At 36.5% G+C, this 13,569-nt stretch overlaps 1 pseudogene; it reads right to left on the bottom strand.

The window, feature by feature from the left end:
* Nucleotides 1-2,839: 2,839 nt before the first annotated feature.
* Nucleotides 2,840-4,895, bottom strand: LOC105465934 (phenylalanine--tRNA ligase beta subunit pseudogene; annotated as a pseudogene).
* Between the last annotated feature and the right edge of the window lie 8,674 nt (nucleotides 4,896-13,569).

The following is a 13,569-nucleotide window of genomic DNA, read 5'->3' on the forward strand; positions in this document are numbered from 1 at the left end:
ACAGTTTTGTGTGCACGTGTGTTCTCATTTCTCTTGGCTAAATACTTTGGAGTGAAGTTACTGGGTCATATAACAACTTTATGTTTGAGGAGCTGCTAGATTGTTTTCCAAAGTGTCTTCACCATTTTACATCCCCACTAGCACTGTGTAAGATTTCCCATTTCTCAACATCCTTGCAAGCACTTGGTATCATATGACATTTTGATTGAGCCATCCTAGTAGACATGAAGTGGTATCTCATGGTGGTTTTGACTTTTATTTCCTTGAGGACTGATGTGAGCATCTTTTCATGTGCTCATTGGTTATTTGTATATCTTCTCTGAAAAAAAAGTCTAGTCAGATCCTTTGCCCATTGTTCAGCTAGACTGTTTGCTTTTGAGATGGTAAGAGTTTAAAGAATATATTCTAGAGATAAGTCTCTTAGACATATGATTTGCAAATATTTTCTTCCATTGTGTCATGTCCTTTGAAGCACATGGTTTAAAATTTTGTGGAAAGTTACTTTACTTCCTTTTGTTGCTCATGCTTTGGATGCCGTATGTAAAAATCCATTGCCAAACCCAAGGTCGTGAAGACATACAATTTACTCCTGTGTTTTCTCCTAAGAGTTTTATAGTTTTAGCTCTTACATTTAAGTGTTTGATCCATTTTGAGTTAATATTGTATATGGTGTGAAGGAAGATAATTTTTGTGTATGTGAATATCCAAGTTAATTTTTGTGTATGTGAATATCCATTTGTCCCAGCACTATGTGTTGAAAAGTCTATTCTTTCCTCTTTGAATGATCTTGGCACTCTTGTTGAAATCAGTTGACTATAGATGTATGGTTTTATTTCTGGACTCTCAGTTCTATTCCTTTGATTTATGTCTATCTTTATGCCAGTACCACAATACCTTGATTACCATTCTTTTGTAGAAAGTTTTGCCTGTAATCCTAGCACTTTGGGAGGCTGAGGTGGGAGGATTCCAAGGTCAAGAGATCGAGACCATCCTGGCTAAGATGGTAAAACTCCGTTTCTACTAAAAACACAAAAATTGGCCAGGCGCAGTGGCTCATGCCTGTAATCCCAGCACTTTGGGAGGCCCAGGAGGGTGAATCACCTGAGGTTGGGAGTTTGAGACCAGCCTGACCAACATGGAGAAACCTTGTCCCTACTAAAAATACAAAATTAGCTGGGTGTGATGGTGCATGCCTGTAATCCCAGCTACTCGGGGGGCTGAGGCAGGTGAATCACTTGAACTGGGGAGGTGGAAGTTGTGGTGAGCCAAGTTTGTGCCATTGCACTACAGCCTGGGCAACAAGAGCAAAACTCTGTCTTAAAAAACAAACAACCAAACAAAAAACAAAACAAAACGCACAAAAATTAGCTGGGCATGATGGTGCACACCTGTAGTTGCAGCTACTTGGGAGGCTGAGGCAGGAGAATCGTTTGAACCCGGGAGGCGGAGGTTGCAGTGAGCCGAGATCGCACCACTGCACTCAAATCTGGCGACAGAGCAAGACTCTGTCTCAAAAAAAAAAAAAAAGAAAAAGAAAAAAGTTTTGAAATCAGAAAGTATGAATCCTTTGTTTTTTTCATTTTCAGGATTATTTAGCTATTCTTGGTTCCTCAAGTTCTATATGAATTTGATAATCAGCTAATTAATCTCCACAAAGAATTCAGTTGGTATTCTGGTAGTGATTACATTGAATCTCTGAATCAGTTTAGGGAGTATTGGCATCATGTTGTCTTCTGATGCATGGAGATGTGATGTTTTTCCACTTATTTAATGTCAGTAATGTTTTGTAGTCTTCAAAGTTTGGAACTTCTTTTGTTAAATTTATTTCTAAGTGTTTTATTCTTATTGATGTCATTTTGAATGGAAATTGTTTTCTTAATTTCATTTTTAGATTGCTCATTTGCAAATGTACAAAATACAATTGTACAACTGATTTTTGTATATTGATCTTGTATCTTGCAACCTTGCTAAACTTGTTTATTATGGTATTTTTTAATGGATTCTTTAAGATTTTCTATTTATAACATGTGAGCAGAGATAGTTTTACTTCTTCCTTTCCTATCTGGGTGCCTTTTCTTTTTCTTTCCTAATTGGCCTGACTAGAACCTCTGGTACAGTGTTGAATAGAAGTAGTAAGAGCAGACAGTCTTGTCTTGTTCCTGCTCTTAGAAAGGAAAGCATCCAGTTTTGTTAACTATTGGTTTTTCAGAAGCCCTTCATTATGTTGAGAAAATTCCCTTCTATTCCTAGTTTATTACTTTTTATTATGAATGGGCATCAGATATTGTCAAATCTTTTCTTTCATTTATTGGAATGATTAGGTAATTTTGTTTCTTATTGTATTGATATAATGTATTAAATTAATTTTCAGATGTTGAATCAACCTTGCATTCCTGGGATAAATTCCACATAGCAATGGAATAAAATCCTTTTAATATGCTGCTGGATCTGCTTTTTTAGTATTTTGTTGGGACATTTTACATCTATATTTATAAGATATATTAGTCTATAGTTTTCTTGTCATTTTTTTCACCTGGTTTTGGTATCAGGTTAATACTGGCCTCATAAAATAATTTGGGAAGTACTCTCTCCTACTTTTTGGAATAGTTTCTGAAAAATTAGTATACATTCTTCTTTAAATATTTGGCAGAATTCACTAGTGAAGCCATGTGGGTTTGGGCTTTTCTTTGTGGATAGGGTTTTTTTTGTTTGTTTGTTTGTTTTTGACTTTACTAAACATTAAAGCACACATGAATGTTTTCTGTGGAGGAGGACTAAAGGACATCAGGGGAGAAGAAAGGGATACTTGGGAAGAGAATCACACAACAAAGACCTATCTTCACAAAAAGGGCTCAATATTGATTTCCAGGGAGGAACAGGGAATGGTCAGCTCAAATTTGGTGATAACATCAGGATGAAGGACTCCAAGCTTCCTGATGTTTTGATTCCTGGCAAAGATCTCTGTGCTTTGCCCAGGGAAGAAAGTAGTCCCTTTTGATGATTTGATCACATATCCCCCTTTATTTTCAATAGGAGGTACATTGCGCAGCTGTGTAATTCTGTCCAGATGCATATGGATGACCTTAAACCCAGGATTTTTGTTGTAATAAACAGCAAAGAGATGCCTGTAGTTTTTTGTACCTACATCTCTGCTAGAATCTTTTATTACAGTGTTAGAGATTTCAAATAGTTTCAGAGGAAGGAGCATCTTCTGATTCATTTCTGTGGTCTTCAGAGCACCAAGAAGAGGGGTAATGAATGCCACCTGTAATTGAGCTGTTTTAGTTTTACTTATCTGGACTGCTTTTGTTGCAGAGATATCCAAGCCAAATTTATCAGAAATATCCTCTTGGAGCAGAGAGCAAAGGTGAGTGCTTCAATGAATCCATGTTTACCATGGATTCAGCTACCATGTCATGTCTGATACATTTTTTGAGCTTATGAAGTGGAAATTGATTAGCTGTGGTGTTTATGGGAGAGTCATCTGAATATTGTATATCCACAAGCAATAGCTGCATCTTCTATAATATCACATGGATGGATAATGTCAGCTGTGGTCAAAGGGGTTTTGTTCTCAATGTGATTCCCATTGCCTATGACTTTGGACTTCAAATAAATCTTGGTCAGAAGCTAGGCAAGATTTTCTGGAGTTTCTCTGATTTCATTTTTTTTGTTAATGAGATCAGCTTTCACTATATCTTTTTGAACGATTTTTAATTAAAAATATTTTTATAGAGATGGGATCTCACTATGTTGCCCAGGCTGGTCTTGAACCCCTGGACTCAAGTGATCCTCCCACCTCAGCTTCCCAAAGTGCTGGAATTACAGGTGTGAGCTACCAAGCCCAGCCTCACTATCTTCTTTTGGTAAGCTAGTTCTGGAAAAGTATATGCTTTTCCATTAGGAAAACTACCTCAGTTGCTTCTATCATAAATTGGTTCTCAATATAGTCACTGAAAATGGTGTCCAGATAATATCAAGAACTCTTTTTGCCTTAGTAAAGTCACTTCCTGTGCATTTGATAAATACCTTTCTAGTATTTAATTTTGGAGTCATCATCATTGGTGATGGAAGGCATTGAAAGGATGACACCCTTGCTATCATAGATAACTGGGTACAGGGGTTTATTTCCAGTGACATGTTAATAGTGTTTAAGGTGGTTGTCAGCCTTGTACATGTTCATTGGCTCACAGATTGTATACTCCTTGGCCTTATTTAGGGCTTGAACTTGATATCTAAAGGACACTTTGCACAGTACAAGTATATGGGTGACAAAGTGTCCAAATCATGGGTTCCAGTAGCAACCAATGCTCTTTTCCAGCAAATATCCTGATGTCATTTCTCCTGATGTTCAAGGAAGCTGTCATATTGATCTTTAGTAAGCTTTAGATTTTGGAGAACTGCTACTGTAAAGGACATACCTTAACTATCTTTTCTGTGACAATTTCTTGATTTTTCCATTAGGCATTACCTGTTTATATGCCAGAGACTTTTTCCTTTCTTTGAAGACCTGAAGCCCTCAAATCAATCCTTCCAGACACATGAGATCATATCAAAATTGACAGAGATGTCGATTTTGCAAAAAACATTAGAGGGCCCTTCAGCATTTACATTGTCTTGTTCATTACTTATTTCCTTCTCAGAAGTAATGTCATCAACTTCCAGACCAAATTGAAAACATAGTTCATCAATTCTTCATCAGTGTAGGCCTGGCCCAGGGCTTGGAAGAACAGAAGGTGCTTCTTTGTGGGTAGTTTTTTGATTACTGGTTCAATCTCTTTACTTACTACAAGTCTATTTATATAAACTATTTCTTCTTGAGTCAGTTTCGGTAGTTTGTATCTTTTAAAATATCTGTCCATTTCATTTAATTTATCTGATTTGTTGGCATACATTGTTCACAGTATTCCTTTATAGTCTTTTTTCTGTCGGGTCATTAGCAATGTCTCTGTTTTTGTTGTTATTGAGTCTTTTCTTTTTCTCTTGGCCAATCTAGCTTAAGTTTTCCGTTTTTGTTGATATTTTCAAGGAATTGGCTTTTGGTTTCATTGATTTTCTCTGTTGTTTTCAGTTCTCTGTTTCATTAACTTCTGCTCTAATCTTTATTTCCTTCAATCTGCCTGCTTAAGGCTTGCTTTGCTCTTCTTTTTCCAGTATCTTACATTGGAAAGTTAGGTTATTGATTTGGGATCTTCTTTTTTTTTTTTTTTCCCCTTAATTTAGGCACAGACTTGCCTTTGTTACAGAATTGCCTTAGATTTTCTTGAATAGATGTTTTCTCATTTGCTGTTTGCTATCAGGCCCACTTCCAGAGGCTTCAAATTCTGTGTGTGTATAAAATTTCAGTAGTTTCACTAAGGAACAGGTCAGCTGAGCTCCTCATGTGGTCATGCCAGAAGTTGATCTCATGCTCCCTTTTTGTTAGAGGACTTTAGGGGAGATAGAGTGTTGACTTTGTGGACACTACCAGAGGTAGGACAGAGTCAAAGGAGAGTGTGCTTGAAGGAAGGTAGGCAGCAGATGTGAAGACCTGGGACACTGCACATGAAGGAGGGGTAAACATTTTCAGTGCAAATCTGAAGGTAGAACTTGGAATAATGGATGTAGGTTTAAGTTAAATATCAGGATGAACTTTTTGAAAACTGGAATTCTGTCAGTGAATGAAGCTGTCCCCTGTGTTTGGGCACCTGTACGCTCTCAGAGATCATCCACATTGTCAAGGACACTATGGAAAAGATTTCCTCACTGTTGGGATGATGGATGATGTTCCTTGCAAGCAAAGGTTTCAGAGATTATTGCATGACAGGGTCTCACAGATGACTTTGGGGACAAGGGTTTGCATTTAGCAAGGATCACAGCATACCACGTTTTAGGAGAGAGAGCAAATCTCTTTCTAATAAGTATAAAACACATTGCCAGATATATACATCTGTGTGTACAATTTATTTTTTGCTATTTTTTTTTCAAGCGAAGAAGCCAAGGTATCTTCCAAAAACAATTAGAGTTGATACAGTAAGATTTTTTTCCCTTGATATGTATTTTTAAAATACATTTTCCTTTTGAGAGAAGTACTATAGGAGCTTTTTGAAATTTGAGTGTTCCTGGGTGTTTTAGTATACTAGTGCTGCCATAGCAAAATACTACAGGCTGAGTGGTTTAGAGGACAGAAATGTATTTCTCAGAGTTCTGGAGTCTAAATGTCAAAAATCAAGATACGCGTAGTTGTGGTTTCTTTTGAGGCCTCTCTCCTCGGCTTGCGGCTGGCCGTCTTCTCACTGTGTTCTCACAGGGCTGCCCCTTGGTCTGTATGTTGTCTGTGACTTAACCTCCTCCTCTTATAAGGACACTGGTCACACTGGATTGGGGCCCACCCAGCTGACCTCATTTTATCTTAATCACTTCTTTAAAGGTCTTTGTCTCAAAATATAGTTACATTTTGAGGTACTAAGAATTTGGACTTCAACAGATGAATTTTGGGGAGACACAATGCAGCCCCCAACACTAGCTTTTGCTTCCCCCTCCAATGCTGTTTCTGTTCATAGTTTTCCTTGAGTAGTGATCAGCTAGAGGGTGCAGAAAACTCAGAATCTAGAGAAATTCATGCTGTCACTACTTAACTATTGCCTGCCTTGGGTCATAATAGATTTGGCTTTTGATAGTCAGATTGCTGGCACCAGCACAGTCCCTGCCTGGCAGCTCATGGGTACTTCTGCAGAGAAATTAGCTGGCTACCTGGAAGGACATCCTGCATCTCATTGTCAGCCCCGTTGCACCCAAGTGAGTTGAGACACTGTAGCCTTGCAGATATAATGGCCTTTCAACAGATCTTCCAGGGAAAACAATAGCACATCCACATTTGTACTAAAGATCAAGAACACCTCTGATTGCTTTTTTGCTTTGTTTTTCTTGTGAAGCTAATTAAGCTTCCACAAATCTAACTGCTTTGTTGACTCCTGCAACACATATTATCAGCTAATACATAATGCATCCTACTGAAGCCAAGTACATGGGTGATGTAGAGACCCTTATATCTATCCTAAAATTTTACTGTAGACTCACTCCTTGGCCAGTTCATTTTATGAGGCAAAGTTTTGAATGAATAAAATGATATAACCATATATATTATTTCATGAGATATTCTCAGATATTTTTTTCATGTGAATCTTACATATTCTTTCACTCATACTATCGTAAGTGTTGTTTTTTTCTCTCCTGTTCACGAAACAGAGTTGTCATTTCAGCTAAAATAAGTCAACTCAAAATTTATATTCTAATTACAAATTTAATTGTCAGAAAAGACAGAAAAGGACCAGGTGCAGTGGCTCATGCCTGTAATCCCAGCACCCTGGGAGGCCAAGGCAGGAGGATTGCTTGAGCCCGAAGTTGAAGACTACCCTGAGCAACATAGCGAGATCCCATCTTTACAAATAATAATAAAAAGTAATTATGTGTGGTGGTGTGTGCCTGTGGTCCCAGCTACAGTGGGAGGCTGAGGTGGGTAGATCACTTGAGCCTGAGAGGTGGAGGCGTGAGCTGAGATTGTGCCACTGCACTCACTCCAGCCTAGGTAACAGAGAAAGACCAGTCTCAAAAAGGAAAAGAAAACACAGAAAAGCACAACAGAAATAATAAAATCACATGTAACTGCCTTCCCTCAAAATAACCATTGTAATTTTTTTCACATTTTTCCCATCTTTTTTTCTGTGCATGACCTTTTACATCTCTCTATATTTATGAAATTAAAATAACAAAATACTGTTTTATTTTCTTTTTAAAAATTACACAACATGGCCAGGCGTGGTGGCTCACGCCTGTAATCCCAGCTACTTGGGAGGCTGAGGCAGGAGAATTGCTTGAACCCAGGAGGCGGAGGTTTCAGTGAGCGCAGATCACGCCATTGCACTCCAGCCTGGGTGACAAGAGTGAAACTCCGTCTAAAAAAAAAAAAAAATTACACAAAACTTTACTGTGGAAATTTTCTTGAATATTTTGTCATATAATTTTAATGATGAGTGGTAGTCTAGATTATAGAACATTCAGCTAAAGAATACTGAGGTTATTACTTTTGCCTGTATATGTTTGAGCAGATATCTGATAACTATGTTTGCTTAGTCTTCTTCACTTATTTGAAATGATACATTTAGCATATCAAAAAATGCCTAGATGTAACAGGGTCTATTTATTGGTTTAACACTGGTTCACTGATTTGTCTCTTCTGGCATCAGCACTATTTTGCTGTAGTTAGTAAAATATAAGTTCAGGTTAAACATCTTGCATTGTGAATAGGAAGTATTTTATTATCTGTTCTCCATGTTACTGTTTTGGGTGAAATTTAATTTAGCAAATGTAGTATCTATATCAATATGATCTAACATCTTTCTATCTTTCCATTTATCTATTTAATTTTTTAAAGCATTTTCTGGAACCTATATTATGGTATCACATAATAATGCTATTAGCAAGCTCCTTTATCGTATACATTTAATGAAAATACTAATAATGTTTCTCCATGAATTTTGTTGTTTACTGTAGGCTCTGGCAGATTCATCTGATCCGATTAAAGTTTTCTTTTCTACCTAGTTTACTAGTTTTTCGTAGTAAGACTATGTACTGAAATTGATTAAAAACTTTTAACTACTATAGGGATCACACAGCTTTTTTGTCTTTAAATATATTTTGCTACATTAAGAGATTTCACGTGGTATCATAGTTGCATTGCTAAGATAAACCCTTTTGGCATACTCATGGGTTCCATTTGCAAAAATTTCATTTAGGATTTTTGCATTTTCAGTCTTATAATATCCCATCTTTTTTTCCTACGTGCCCTCCCTCTTTGCTCTCCTGTTCTGACTTTGATTCAGGGGCATTGGGTTAATCTGTTTTCCTAAAGTGAGCTAAAAAGTGTTTCATTTCACCCCTGTTTGTTTTTTGGAAGAACTTGGTCACATTGCAATTTTCACATATTTGAAAGTTTATTAAAACTTGTCCTTAAAAACTTCTGCTAAGACCCTGTATCATTTTGAAAGATTACAGTTTTGATACATTTTAAATGATTTTCACTGATCTTTCCTAGAAAATCATGTTTTGTATAAGACCTCAAATTTATTATAAATTATACCTATTAATCTCTTATAATTAAAAATAATCTGCCATTTCTTTGACTTTTCCTGTTTCAAATGTGTGTGTGAGTTTTCACTTTGTTGTTCAGGCCTGCCAAATGTCTGGTTTTAGTTTTTTCAAAGTTTTATTGATGATGTCTACATCTTTTGTTCTTTATTTTAACTTAGGTTTCTAATTTCCCCCTTTTCTATCTTAAAACAATCTTTTACTCCTAATTCAGTAGCATCCTAAACTGTGTACTCCGTTTATTTTCAGCCTTTTCTTTTCTAATCTATGCATTTGTAAATATTTCTTTGAGCATCATCTTGGGCTTATCTCGCAATTTAGTAATGTAGCACTTGTAGGTCTTGATACTCGTGCTCTCAAAATTGATGATTTCTAAGTACATGCACTTTCTATTCTTGTCTCTTTCACGGAAGATTTGGTGTTTTAGGCTTTTCTAGTGAGTGTAATTTTTCTGGCTTCTGTTTTTAATATTATTATACTGCTTACAGAGAATATGGTCTCCATGATTTCAGCTGTTTGCAAAGTAATGATTTTTTTCTCTCAGGCTTAATGGAGGATAAGGTTTTATCCATGTTTTCCTATGTGTTTTCAAGGAATATGGTTGCTCAATTGGGTAGAGAGTTTCAGATACCTTTGTCTTATCCATACTGATGACATTTTTTGGCTATTCAAATTATGTTATCCTTTTGTTTACTTGATCTCACGGTTTGAGAGAGTTATAATTGCATCCTACTATTTTTATTTTTCTATTTCCTTCTGTATTTCTGTCAGTTTTTCATTTATTTTGGGAGCTGTGTTTAGTTCATGTATGTTTTCTTTTCCTTTTATATTTATATCTACTTGAATTATTTTCTACTTGGTTCTTCTCAGGTTATATTTTTCTGATATCAATATTGTTACACTTCCTTAATCTTTAAGGATTTTCATATCTTTTCATTTATTATTTTTAATCATCTTTTAAATATCTCTTTCAAATAACATGTAGCTTTTTAAAAAATTGATTTGAATACTCATATTTCAATGTGGGAATTTAACTTATATTTATAATAACTAATATGGTTAGTCTTTAGTCTTATTTATGATTAATATTTATTTTTAAAACTTTTATTGAGATAATTGTGGAGTGGATTCACATGCAGTTGTAGGAAATAACACAGAGGGATCCCTTATACTCTTTGCTCAGTTTCCCACATTGATCAATTTTGCAAAACTATTATATAATATTACAACCAGGGTATCGGCATTGATATTGTTTTCCCTTCTTTATCCAGTTTTACTCATACTTATTTGTGTATTTGTGCTGGAGCCGTCTCAGGCTAATGACCTTCCAGTTAATTTTTTTAAACAACCTTTATCACTCCCAGGTTATATTCTGTAATTATCTTGTGATTGTGTGTGTGTGTGTGTGTGTGTGTGTGTGTGTGTGAGAGAGAGAGAGAGAGAGAGAGAGACAGAGAGAGAGAATATCTGACTTTGGCAGACATCATTGTTTTATTTGGTTTGGATTGTTTTATGTCCTCTCAGTCCTCATCATCACCTCATTTGCAGCATTTTAAGAAATAAGTACTCCATTAAAGATGACAGTGTTTAATCTTGGGCTCTCAGCAAGCCTGTGAGCTAGTTATGCTTGACCCTGAAGGAAACTGAGTCTTTGAGGCACTGTATGCTTCAAATTATTACTCAGAACAATTATATGATAATCACTTCAATAATTGATTCTAATATACATACTACTTAACTTGTAATTGAGTGAATTCAAAGATGGTACTTTTCAACCTTTTAAAATATACAAGGATAAACAAACATATAATTTTCATGTAGGCCAAGATAGAAAATCATCTTTGCTTATAACAGGGAAATTTAAATGAAGGAAATTTAAATTTTATAGTTGCAATGGTCTGAATGTTTGTACATCCCCAAAATTCATATATTGAAACCCTAACCCCCAAGGTGATGGTATTAGGAGGTGATTGGTGCTTTTCTGAGAGAGATCCCAGAGAGCTGCCTTGCCTCCTTCTACCATGTGGGAACACAGCAAGAAGGTGCCATCTTAAGACAGCAGACACCCTCAGCAGACACCTACTCTGTGGGTGCTTTGGTCTTGGACATCATAGCCTCCAGAACTGTAAGAAATAAATTTCTGTTGTTTATAAGCTACCTAGTTTATGGCATTTTTAGATAACAGCCTGAACAGACTAAGACAGTTACTTTATTGATTACTCAGATTTACAGAGTTATCTTCTGGAATTTGCTAAATGTTATATTTAGTTGAAACTTGTATCCACTCTGACTCTGTCTTTATCTTAAGATAGTCTGATCCTCCCAGCATCCGAAAAATGTAAGCCATGTTCACTCTGAAGATGGTAATAGGAGTTGACTTGGAATGTATGTTTCTGATGCCTCTTGTTCTTATCACTTGCCTTCTGGCTTCTGAATCTGGCCTCAAAATCACACTTGTGATTTGAGAGTTGTCCTTAGAATTTGGCATTTGAATGTAGTCTCACCAGATTTTGATTCTGGGCTATCTTTCATGATCTTTAGATCACACTTATGCTCCTTTCTTTTTTTGCATTATGATATATGTTCATCTTTCCAATAAATATCCTGGTTGGGTCTAACTTTATTTGAGGGTAAAAAGAAGACTGAATTTAGCCCAGGCTATACAGAGGATATCTGTAGATATTCTACAGAATACTGTAGAAAAAATAAAGGGTACTGGGATGGAAACTTTGGGGGGGAATAATAAGTTGGGGTAGAGGGAACAGGGAAATAAAATACTTAGATTACTGGTAAAAGATAGAGAAGCCTCTTGCTATTGGGCAAGCCATCATCAGGTGGACAAGGGTACCAGTTTTTTTTCAGAAAACTGATTATATCATTAAGCAAAAGGAAAAATCAAATGATTATCTCAATTAAAGATCAAAATGTCCTTTGAGCAAATCCCATATCCATTCCTAATGAAAATAATGCTTAAAAAGTCGAATGTATTAGTCTGTTCTCATGCACATTAAGAGAAGGCTTTTGGCCCGTGGCTCATACCTGTAATCCCAGCACTTTGGGAGGCCAAGGTGGGTGGATCACCTGAGATTGGGAGTTCGAGACCAGCCTGACCAACACGGAGAAACCCCATCTCTACTAAAAATACAAAATTAACTGGGCATGGTGGTATATGCCTGTAATCTCAGCTACTTGGGAGGCTGAGGCAGAAGAATTGCTTGAACCCAGGAGGCGATGGTTGCAGTGAGCCGAGATCATGCCATTGCACTCCAGCCTGGGCAACAAGAGTGAAACTCTGTCTCAAAAAAAAAAGAAAAAAAAAGAGTCGAGTCTTTCGCATAGGTGTGGCTAACTATCACAGATATATAGTTTTTAAGCAAATTATGTTTTTTCTTTTAAACAATGAGAATGCCCTATAATTTAGTCTACATACATTAAGGAATACAGTGGGATATCACTCCTTCTTTAATTCTTTCTGCCTCAGAGGCTGGTAACAGTCTCTTGACCACCAATATTGCCAAGGAAACATTCTGTTACTGTCTGGGTAATTTTTAGACCTTATTTAATAAGTTTATGCTGAGAGGGTACCTTCCTTTCAGGCCTTTTCTGCTAAGATATTAAGTGTTTAATTTTATACTTGGTTAAAAGATGGGTCTCAATGTTCTCTTTTTTCTCAGCTCTCTCTCATTCCATCTTTACTTCACTGAACTAACTTTCAAAACTCCCTTCATGCTCGTATAATCACTTCCTCACATAAATTTGCCTTTTAGGAAGACTTTTTGAAAGGATGTTGAGTTGTACACAGGTGTCAACTCCTCCCTCCCAGAATCCATCTGAAAAATAAACTCTTAGAACAACCTGCATTGACCCAAAAATACTGTAGAGGAACTACCAATATGCCAAAAAGTCTAATAAAATTCTGTTATCTATAACTGCCACTAAACTAAGCAATGGTGCCAAGGGCTGCCAGGCTGCTTGCCTTCCTGAGAATGCAAAAGAGTTATCACAGGAAATTATTAGAGGAGATGTTGGTGACCCTGGTCCCCTCTCATTCAGAATGTGGGCTGGGGAAGAGTGCAGGCCATGGCCAGATTGAGAATAATCTGTCTGGAACCAGAATTCTGCCACTTTGAATCAATGGCATTTGGCAAAACTCTTATGGGCCACTTAAGTGGTAAATCCCCAGAATGGTAAGGGTTCTTCCCATGGATGACAGAAAGTAACAAAGTAGTGAATGTATTAGTCTGTTCTCATGCTGCTAATAAAGACATACCTAAGAGTCAGTAATTTTTTTTTAAAATTTATTTATTATTATTATACTTTAAGTTGTAGGGTACACGTGCATAACGTGCAGGTTTGTTACATATGTATACTTGTGCCTTGTTGGTGTGCTGCACCCATCAACTCGTCATTTACATCAGGTATAACTCCCAATGCAATCCCTCA

This window comes from Macaca nemestrina, chromosome 9 (assembly GCF_043159975.1).
Source record: "Macaca nemestrina isolate mMacNem1 chromosome 9, mMacNem.hap1, whole genome shotgun sequence".
Taxonomy (NCBI): Eukaryota; Metazoa; Chordata; class Mammalia; order Primates; family Cercopithecidae; genus Macaca; species Macaca nemestrina.